Raw genomic sequence first — 10,887 nt, forward strand, 5'->3', positions numbered from 1 at the left:
AACCTCTTGGGAGGAAGCATATTCCCACCTCTATGAAGAGGAAGTTAAATGAGACACTGCAGATGTTTGTCGGAAAGGCTCTTCTATTGAGCTTCACAAACTTAAGACATGGAAATAAAGGGGGTTAAAGAACACAAAGATAATGTTTACCCTGGCCCGGAGACAAAAGCCTAACTTAGGAAATAGAAACAAGAGCCAGGCACAAGTCACTGCGCATACATATGCTAATTTGGTGCCCATTGTGAGGATAGGTAAGAGTAGTTACAATTTAAACTCAAATGCAAAGGCCAGCTGGTCTAGGGGCGCCTATGGCGCCTACACCTTTAACATCAAAGAACAAGGTTGACAAAAGGTTTACTTACTAACCATCTCGAAAGTATTCTTCCTCTTGTGAGCCAAATAGAATGCCTCCTAGCCCTGTCTATGACTGAATTTTAGCATCATTGTTATAAAATGTGTTTGCTATCTGCTTCTCACTAAAAACATCCTGCTATCTTCTTAGTTGTAAGATTTACTGCCGGTTCAAACAAATGAGTATGTTATCTGCTTTTCACTGAAAATATCCTGTTATCCTATGATGTGTAAGTTACCTCATTGTAATTAGAATAGTTTTGAAGTAATGCTTCTGTAAAACCTGTTTCTGCACCCTTTTCAAAGCATCTTTATCACTGAGAATTATTTGTAAAAATTCCACCTTTTGATGTCATAAGTCTTTAAATAAAGGCCTAAGACCTGGCAAGAGAGGAGATATAAGGAGATACAGGAGTTAAGAAGGAGATACAGGAGATACAGGAAATACAGAGTTAATAAGGAGATACAGGACCAGACGATGCCAGGCTGGACCAATTAAGAAACTGCGTGAGTGTCTCTTCATGGCTTCTCGTCCGCCGCTACCCCTTCAGGGAGCCCTGGACCCACCGGAGCGGGTCTCCAGCAAAATGTAAGTACCTGGTTGTTGTGAGGATAAAATGAAAGAATCAATGTAAGCTATCAAGTGCATTACTCAAAAGTGTGGGCACCCTCTTACTCTTACTTCTTTTGTGTCCTTCACTTTCTTCAATCACATATAGAAAGAATCACAAAATATGGTATGTACCAAATTTGGCTCACACCTGTTTTTGTAAATAAAGTTCTATTAGAACATAACGAGGTCTGTTTGTTTAATTGCCAATGGCTGCTTTCAGACTTCAACAACAGACTTAAGCAGTTGTGACAGAAACCTACAAATCTTAAAATATTTACATTTATAGAAAGATTTTGCCAACCCAGGCTGCCCTCTGAGAGCCTGAGGCTACACTGTAGCATCTTGTCCAGTCCTTGTCTTCCTGAGGGGACCCCTTTGCTCTGAGACATACCCATCCCATGTCTTATCTCTCTAGATGGGCTGCAGCTGCTGAAAAGGAATCTGATATACACTAGCCTTACTACATCGCTAAGAGTTTGACGTTGACCTCTTCTGGGTCTCATGCCAATCAAAGGTGGGTCCTTAGGTGTTACTATGGTCAGAAACCAGTGGGGGTGGGGGCACTTGTGGTGGCAGAAGGGAGCATCGGGCTGGGATGACGAGGAAGACTCACCATTATTTCCACCATCCCTCTGTCCATCATTGGTTGAAGTGAGTTTCTAGGGGAAACAACCCTCTAGGTCTTTGTCTTTCCATCTAGAAGTGACCTGGCTTCCATATAAGGCCTTACCCATCTTCCATTTTGAAATATGATGCTGTGTTGATGTTCTGACAATACCTAACCTTCCTAATAGGCAATATAGTTAACATGGGGGTCCACAGCTGTGAGTGCACAGTTATCTTTAGAGCACTGAAGAGCATCCTCTGTAGTCTGACTACAACATTAGGAATGTGGTATTGTTTATCAGGGCTGCCCATGCACAGTTGTGCAGGTTGTGTCTTGCATAAGGGTGCATACCCAAGCGGAACAACTAAAGGCTGCACTGGACTCCACAAATTGTGTGCCCTGGGGTGGGGCTTTAAAAAGTAATTGGCCAGCCCTGGGGTGGGGGCACCCTTTTCTCATTTGTTTTCCCAGAAGGGAGCACATTTTCTAATTTGTTTGCCTGGAAGGAGGGTGCAGTTTTGCAACCCATCCACCAGTAGGGGGCACTTTCTTCAATTCCACACAAATGCATGTAAGTACTACCATGTTGATGAACCACCGCAAGTAGATCTCCCTAGTTAGAGTCATCTATAAGCTCAGACATTAAAGAAATTGTAGCAGGGAGACAAGACGTGCCCCATGAAACGTCAGGGAATACCAGACTTAAATAATATCTCAAACAATAGGAGTTTATGAGTACAGCGTGGTGTATGATTAATTGCCAATGAGATTCCTACAGCTCTGGACACTCAGAACAAGAAAGTACATCCATCCCATTTGTCCCTTTATTCTGGCTTGCTACTTTCCCTGAAGGCATTTAACCAAATAACCCAGCCAGGAGCTGTGTAACTGTATTAGCTGAAATTGCACTGCGCTCATGGACCAATGAAAGAGAAATGAGCTTCCCCAGATAGACTTGCAAACTGCAACCATATTGCCCCAGAACAAAGCTCGTCTGTATGGAAACTGAGCAGCAAAATAGCCCAGTCCTTTAGAGTCTACAGAATTTTGCTAGTGTGCTTACTTGCATCTAATATGGTCATGGCTGAATGTTCCCAACTGTGCCTATTTTGATTTTCCTCAAATAATTCTCCCACATGCGCTGTTTTAATGATAATGTTCAGCTCACTTTTGACTGAAACCAACATTAAAGGGATTTATGTCTATATTAAGTCTGGTTGTAAAACTTAATGAAATTTAACATTTCTCCAGCATTCAAAAATTAAAAAAAAAGATGCATAGTCAGAAAATTTTTTGAAATCTTTCTTTTATACTCCTAAGATTACCAGAGTTGTGTATTTTTCCAGGGACAGGGTGTTCTCTGATGGTGGATTTGACACCTCCTACCCTCACTTCCTTCTTGCTCTGGTAAATTCCAGTAATTTCTCTCATCACTGGAGTATTCTTGGGATAAGAGAACAAGGTAACATCATAGCCAGGCCCGGCAAGCATCACCATGCCCCCAGGCCATGTCCTGGACCACTGGACTTTTTATATTTTCCAAAGCTAAGCAGCTCCTTCTTTGGCCTGTAGGATTCCTTTTATCAACAGATCAGAGAGAGGTTCTAAGCAGTACACATAAGAAGAGAAAATAATGTTAATTCCCAATGGTTAACATGGAGTATTAAGAATGAGTGCCCTTTAGGGGCGCCTGGATGGCTCAGTCAGTTAAGCCTCGGACTCCTGATTTCATCTCACGTTATGATTTCATGGTTTGTGGGGACTGAGTCCTGCGTTGGGATTGAGCCCTGCTTGGGATTCTCTCTCTCCTTTTCTCTCTGCCCCTCTGTAACTTGCACACGTGCACCCTCTCTCTTAAAATAAATAAACATGAAAACAATTAAAGGAAAAAAGAATGACCACCTTTTAGCTTTCAAAGGAGTTAAAAATCTCTTATTTTACTTAATGTTCTCCCAAACCCTGGGGATGGGAGAGAGGATAGAACCAAATGAAGAGGTGGGGCCATCCCTAAGAAACAGAGCAACACCTCTGGTGGCTTCTGTGGACTTACCTCTGCCTGTCCACATCTTGACTTGTCTTGTCACTTTAGAAGGCCAATGAAATCAGTTTTAAAATTTAAAAGCTTCCCTGCAAGTGTGAATTCCTGGGGTTGACCTGATGCAGTGAGGAGAAGCTGCCACTCAGGATGGTTAATCTCTGAGGGCTGGCTTGGTCTCGTTGATAGGGTCCTACACTTGTTCAGAAAAAATTTACATGTTTATTATCACTAGCTGCCAAGTCAGATTTAGCATTTCCTTCAATTACGGATGGAGACTACAAGCCACGGTATTATTAGCAGGACCTGTGAGCTTGTCACCACCTGTATTTTCATATCACATTACAGTTGTTGCTGATAGGCTGAAATTATTTTTCCACTCACTCCTACCTGCCACTAGATTTTGTTGTTCAATGCACTGAGAAAGAATGATACATATTACCATTTCACACTTGTATTTTTACACGTAGATAACTGTGTTTCAATATAGTTGCTTACTTTCATGATCTCGTGTATTTGGTTTTATGAATTTAACATAGTTTTCTGAGGAGGGGAGACAGTTGTGTATGTGGGTGGTTGGTGTGCAAATTGGCGCAATTTCTTGGAAGACGAATTTGGCAATATCTATCAAAATAAAATATCCACAGACTCGTTGACAAGCCATCCCACTTCTAAGAATTTATCCTAAAGATAGACTTGCACGTGTACGAACTACTTGCTTTTCAATGTACTCATGGCAGCATGACTGTAAACGTTCAATAGTGAGGCCGACTTAAATAAAGAATGGGGACTCCATAAGATGTCAAACTCTGCAGCCGCAGCCAAGAATGGGGGACCAAGCCTATTATGAACTCATTCCCTAAGAGGTATGGTCAAGTAAGAAAGACAGTGTGCAGGGGCGCCTGAGTGACTCAGTCGGTTAAGTGTCCGGCTTCGGCTCAGGTCATGATCTTCTGGTCCACGGGTTTGAGCCCCACGTTGGGCTCTGTGCTGACAGCTCAGAGCCTGGAGCCCGCTTTGGATTCTGTGTCTCCCTCTCTCTACCTCTCCCCAGCCTGCACTCTGTCTCTTTGTCTCTCTCGAAAATAAATAAACACTAAAAAAATTAAAAGAAAGACTGTGTGTAGAATAGAGTGCCTTGTGAGCTCCTAATTGCACAGAGAAGGATATTCTTAAAGCATTTTTTAAAAGTTTATTTATTTATGTTGAGAGAAAGAGTGGGGGCGGAGAGAGAGAGACTCCCAAGCAGGCTGCACTCTGTCAGAGTAGAGCCCTACATGGGGCTCAAACTCTCGAGCCATGAGATCATGACCTGAGCCCACTGAGTCACTCAGGTGCTTAGGATATTCTTTATAGTAAATGCATACAGTAAATGCACATCTGGAGAAATGCCCAAGAACCGTTACATAGTACTCTGCCTCTAGGGAGGTCATAGAGTCTGGGGTGGAAGGAAGACATAATTTTCATGGCATAGCCTTTTATTCTGTGTAATTTTTGTTTTGCTAGAATAGCAACAGGTAACACACAGTGAGTTTTTGCTTTGTGCAAGGGGCTCTTTTGGATGCTTTGTATGCGTCCACTCCTCCTTATGATATCCTTAGTGGGTAGACAATATTCTTCTCACTCTCATCCTGTGAGCAAGGAAACTGAGGCACAGAGACATTAAGTATTTTGCCTAGGTCACAAAGCGGAAAAGAGACAGAGGCTCTGACAGCATGGAGCCTGCTTGGGATTCTCTCCTTCTCTCTCTCTCTCTCAAAATAAATCAATCAATCAGGCAGTCTGACTCCAGAGAAGACCCTCCTCTAACTGTGCAGTCTTGCTCTGCGTAAGAACATAACCTTCACTGGGGCACCTGGGTGGCTCAGTCGGTTAAGCATCCCACTTCAGCTCAGGTCATGATCTCACGGTTCGTGAGTTTGAGCCCTGCGTCAGGCTCTCTGCTGTTAGCATGGAGCCCACTTTGGATCCTCCATCCCCCTCTCTCAGCCTTCTCCTGCTAGCATCAGCACTCTCTATCAAAAAAAGAAATAAACATTTAAAAAAATAAAAGGACATAACCATCACATACTATTGCATGCATTGTTTAAAAGAGAAAAAATACCTAGCAAATAGAAGAGGACAATTTAGTATATTTACTCCCTACAGTGTCCCTGGGTCATTCTGTCTCAATCCAAGCATATAAATTGAGCCAATAATTTAACTCCCACCTGGGGACACACCTTACTAAAGAGCCAGGAAGCACCTCTTACTCTGCATAATCCATTCATTTTTCAAACAGCATAGTCTCTGTTAGTAAACTCTCTCATCCGAGGTAGGTATGATGTCTTTGAGGCCTAAAGTAGCAAATTTGCTTTCAAAGAGAACTCTCCTTCTGCTTTCAACAGTAAGCTTCAGGCTAGTCCCCTTTCCTCTCAATTATGTTGTTCCTCTTAGAAGTAGAACTCTTTTTGAAAACCAAACATCACAGTGTATGTAATAGCATGGGTGACTGGATTCTTCAGAAATGGAAATCTTGGAAATAATTCTTTTCTTTTCCCCAGAGCCTCTTCAGCACTACTTGGTTGCCCTTGGATTTCTTAAAACTTTTTTCTTAATTTATTTATTTTTGATCGAGAGATAGAGTTGGGTGGGGGAGGGGCAGAGAGCGCGGGAGACACAGAATCTGAAGCAGGCTCCAGGCTCTGAGCTGTCAGCACAGTTCAGAACCATGAGATCATAACCTGCGCTGAAGTTGGATGCTTGACCAACTGAGCCACCTGGATGCCTCTTGGTGGCCCTTAGATTTCCGATCACAGTTTGAAAATCGCTGGCCAAGAGAGGTGTTTCATGGGATGCATGTACAACCTTCAATAATACGGTCTTGCAGCCCAGACAGTGACTTCTTTCAAAGTGCTTCCCTGATCCTTCTTATTATGCCAACGACAATTCTCCATTAAGCGCACCGTGTCTTTAATGCCTCCCTACTCCTTGCCTTTTTATCTGACAGAGGCAAGCATTGGCAGGCAAGGTAGCCAGCTTGAGTTGTTTTCATGGTATTTATTTTGACAGTTACTTTCCATTTATGTCAAGGGACATTGGTTGTTTATCTGTTTGAAATGGTGATTTATAGTTTCCCTTCAAAACACACTCGTGGACGATTAAAGAGGTGAGTCAATTTAAGGAAACCTCCTAGGTAAATGCTTGCACTCACAGCGAGAATCATGCAGGTTGTTTGGGACTGGTCAATGTTTGGGAAACACTGGCAATATCGTAGCTTCGGATTCTCCTGTTATCAGCAGACTCGGCCTCAAGAGGGGCCAAGAACTGACTATCTGCATAGGGGATCTGAAGGAGTGATGGAAAAGACTTTCAGTCTTCAAATCTCAGTCTTGTCACTTGTCATTTTGACATTCCAGCTTCAGTTCTTTACATTCTGTAGCTCTTAGCCTTTATTCATGCGTTCAGCCTATCGTTTATTTATTTTTTTCATTGAACAAATATTTCTCTAGTACCAACTACTTGCCAGGCACGGTAGAGTAGCGAGCCGCTTTTGGAGAGGAAGATACACGAGCCGGGGCGCCTGGCCTTGGGCCGTCGTGAGTGAGTACGGGAAGTACAGACGGGCGCCTGAGTTTCCGACACAGTCTTTGGCCCACTGTGCTTTTCATCACAGGCTGCTCAGTGGAAGGATGAATACTTGAGTCAGTTCTGAGAACAAAGTTGTCACAATGGATTACTTGGTTCTGAAGGAGTGGCCTGATGGACCTGGATTCTGATTCAATTGATTTGGGGGCGGAGCTTGGGCATCCGTAGTTAAAAAGACCCAGCTCTGGAGGTGATTTTAATGTATAGTCAAGGTGAACTAACACCCTTGTTTATTGCTCATATTCTGGCCCCTTTGCTGCATACAGTGTGGTCGACGGATCAGTAGCACTGACATCACCTGAGCACTTGTTAGACGTGCAGAATCTTAGACCCTTCCCCAGGCTGGCTGAGTGTGAATCCGCATTTTACCTGCATCTCTAGGGGATTCATTTATGATTCTTTTATTCGTAAAGTGAGTGCAAGGGGTCAAGCCTGCCTTTGGCCCCTCCCTTCCCCGTACACATCCATAATCTCCCTGTTACCATTTCTCCACCCACTTTCCCTTCTTCTCCTTCCACTAAACTCTCTGACAGGAAGAAACTGAATTTGATAAGCCATTCATATCTTAGCATAAATAAGCTCAGTGCAGTGCCTTTTCCAGCATTATTTGTGTTAGCAGAAGAGAATGGACATGGGAAAGAGCCAAAGAACTCAATCTCTAATAGTAGAGATTGAAGGGTAGTATTTTGGAAGCATCAGGAGTTCTTGGCATCTTTCAGAGTGAAGTGCTTTCCATGGAGAAAGTCAGTTCTGAGAACAAAGTTGTCACAATGGATTACTTGGTTCTGAAGGAGTGGCCTGATGGACCAAGGAAAACAAGACAGCAAGATAAGGTGTGCGGTTACTGCGCATAATATTATGGGCTTCTGTGTGCTCCTGGCAGGTGAGAGCTGTCACGGGAATTGATTCTGCAAGTAAGGTTGGAAATTCAAAGTGAAGGTTTTTCTGCTGTTAAATAATTTTGGATGAATATTAAGGTGTGAATTATTTTTTGCTTCCTGCTGCTTAAAATAAAGTTTCTGTCAAAACTTTAAAAATATACCCAATTATAGACAAAACTCAATGCCAAGCTGCTTTAATAGCAATAGGAATTAAAGCATTTCTTTGAAAAGGTGTGTATATTTCAATGCATGCTCAGTTATATACCCCTGCCTCTTTCCTGAAAAGAAACAATATGTTTCCTGGATTCTAACAAGTGACATAGACAAACTAAAGTTAACAACGTAGTAGGATGTAATCTGGATTTAGTAAAAATGAGGGTGCACAGAGACAGTCACCTCTCTGAGGACAGAGTCTGCTCAAAGCCAATGCTAGCACAGAACCAGTTCCGTCAGGAGGGTGGTAGTCCTCTGGGCCCTGTGCTAACCCTGCTGGGTCCCCTCTTTCCCAGGACCCTTCACTGCCAAGGTGTCTGTGTTCCCACAAGAACAAGGTTGACCTTGAGCCATTGTACCAAGGCAGCTCACGACAGTACTGAGAGCCTTTATTACTTCATTACCCATCACGTCAGGAGAGGGTGACACAGAGGCAGCAGCTTATTTCAGGTTGAAGGAAAAGAAAAGATGTGGGTTTAAGAACGGCAGTCCAAGTTAGTCTTGATAACTTAATGAGAAGGTGGGGAGAGCGATCCCCCAGTGTGACTGCAGGAATGTCCTCTGGGACCCAGGACAGAAGAGGGGAAGCCCTCGGAGGGGCTGACAGTAGCTGCTGTCGGACCTCACACCTCGTCTGGGAGGGAAGATTGAAGGGGCTGGGAGTAGCCTGTTCAAAAGGCTGTTCAAGCCCACTTCTCCCAGTCTCACAAAGACGGGAGTGTGCTCTCAGGCCTGGTAATAGCAACCGTGTAAATCAGCAGGATGAGAGCGAGACATTGTTTTGGAAAAGGAATCAGGAGAGCGTCTAGCAGCCAGGGTCTAAATTTGTGTTGTCAAGGTGATGAGGTACAAGTCGATTTGTGTTTCCCTCTTTTGACTGGGTGTTCAGCGATGTTGTAGAGAGAGAAGATCACTGCTTCCCCTCCCTTGGGTCTTCTGTGAGTGCTCTTCTTTCCTTTGAATACCTATGAGTCCAGATGTCCTGGGAGAGAGGGAGGTACTGCCTTACAGCCCTCCCCATGTGACTGATTAGACAGCTTCAGTATCCCCTGCCTCTTCTTTTTCAGCCCTAAAAATAGCAAAGAGTTCACTGATAACTGAGTCACCTCAGTGAAGGGGCTGTTCAGTACAAATGTTAGTTTTTGGAGACTATCTCCAAAAACAATGTTTTTTTCCACCTGTCAAATGAATAGCAACATGAAGAAGGAAATAGATCACATAGGAGTCTATTGTTATTATACATAGGGATGCAAGTTTTAGGTATAAATCACATACGTGTATAATTCAACACAAAGTAATGTTGGTTGAGCCTCATGAGAGTCTTGAGAATCGAGTACTGTCGCCCCCATTTTACAGATAGGGAAACTGAGCCTCTGGGGTGTGTGTGATTTGCTCAAGGCTTTTCAGTTAGAAGTGGTTAAACTTTACTAGGAATGTGATCTGACGCAGACTCATTCTCTTCTCTCTGCACAGCATCTGCAGGTCTTTCCTACCATAAAGGGTGGGGGGAAAATGCCGAGACTCAGCACGCTTGGAATTGGATGGGAACATTAATACCTGAGATAAACGATACAGCAGCAAGATGTGTGTGGTGGTGGGGGCAGGGTCTCAAGGCTTTCTGTTGCCGCTTACTTTCTTATCCATAATCAATCAAGCTGAAAACCTTTCTGCAATCTTTTCACTTGTCTCTCTTTTTTTTTTTTCCCCAAAGTTAATCTTTAGTGATTCTTTTTCAGATAACCTTGCTAATAGGAGAGGATGGATACAGAGTGTTATGACCTTGGGGGAGAAGCACAAAGGAAGACAAGGCACATTGTAAATATCTCAGTGTTGACAGCTGGGGGGATAAAAGCTAAGTGGATCAGTTCCGTTCCATGAAGAAGTTGTTTGAATCTTACCTTTAAACAAGCCCAATTTCACGTTCCCAGCTAATGTGAAATGTGACACGGAAAAGGATGGATCCCTAACTGTTCTGGAGAAAGATGAAATGCACGTCTGGTTTCCTTCACAGCTGTTCATCATTTTAATTGGTTTTGAAACCAAAAAAACTTGACAGCGCTTGTGATGGGAATCCAACTTCATAATTCAGAAACTATGGAAAAGTGATTACAGCCTTCATTTGGAGGCTGCACACATACCTTATTAAGTTGCTACAAGGATGGAGTGCCAGATTCCACGTTAATCACACCATCACTTTGGGCATGGGGGTTGCACCAGTTGAATTATGGGTGCTAGGTTTTTGCGGGGAGGAAATACAGTGCTCTAGACCTCTTGGGGATGATATGCCCTCATTCATGGGGCTCCTCACCACCCCACTACCTGCTGGGAGCCGCACCGGCCTTGCTGGATGACACGGTCACAGTAAGGAAATGGTAGACTTAGCACGGCTCCTGCCACAGGGGCGGAAGCTAGCATCTCCTTCTGTTAACTCATTGCTCTTGTAAAATTAAGCCTGTTGCTATTGATTAGGCCTCACAATGTTCCAAATCAGACTGATATCCCCCAGAAACCTCTTGGGAGGAAGCATATTCCCACCTCTATGAAGAGGAAGTTAAATGAG

At 43.5% G+C, this 10,887-nt stretch overlaps 1 protein-coding gene and 1 long non-coding RNA gene across 4 annotated transcripts in view; one reads left to right on the plus strand and one right to left on the minus strand.

The window, feature by feature from the left end:
• PCSK2 (proprotein convertase subtilisin/kexin type 2) overlaps positions 1-10,887 on the minus strand; it is a 289,537-nt gene that overhangs the window by 92,439 nt on the left and 186,211 nt on the right. The window lies entirely within an intron of this gene.
• LOC115274174 overlaps positions 706-10,887 on the plus strand; it is a 19,333-nt gene continuing 9,151 nt past the window's right edge. The window contains exons 1-2 of the long non-coding RNA XR_003901122.1: positions 706-940; positions 1,380-1,478. This is a non-coding gene — a long non-coding RNA (uncharacterized LOC115274174). The remainder of the gene's footprint in view (positions 941-1,379; positions 1,479-10,887) is intronic.

Source organism: Suricata suricatta, chromosome 12 (assembly GCF_006229205.1).
Source record: "Suricata suricatta isolate VVHF042 chromosome 12, meerkat_22Aug2017_6uvM2_HiC, whole genome shotgun sequence".
In the NCBI taxonomy this organism is placed as follows: domain Eukaryota; kingdom Metazoa; phylum Chordata; class Mammalia; order Carnivora; family Herpestidae; genus Suricata; species Suricata suricatta.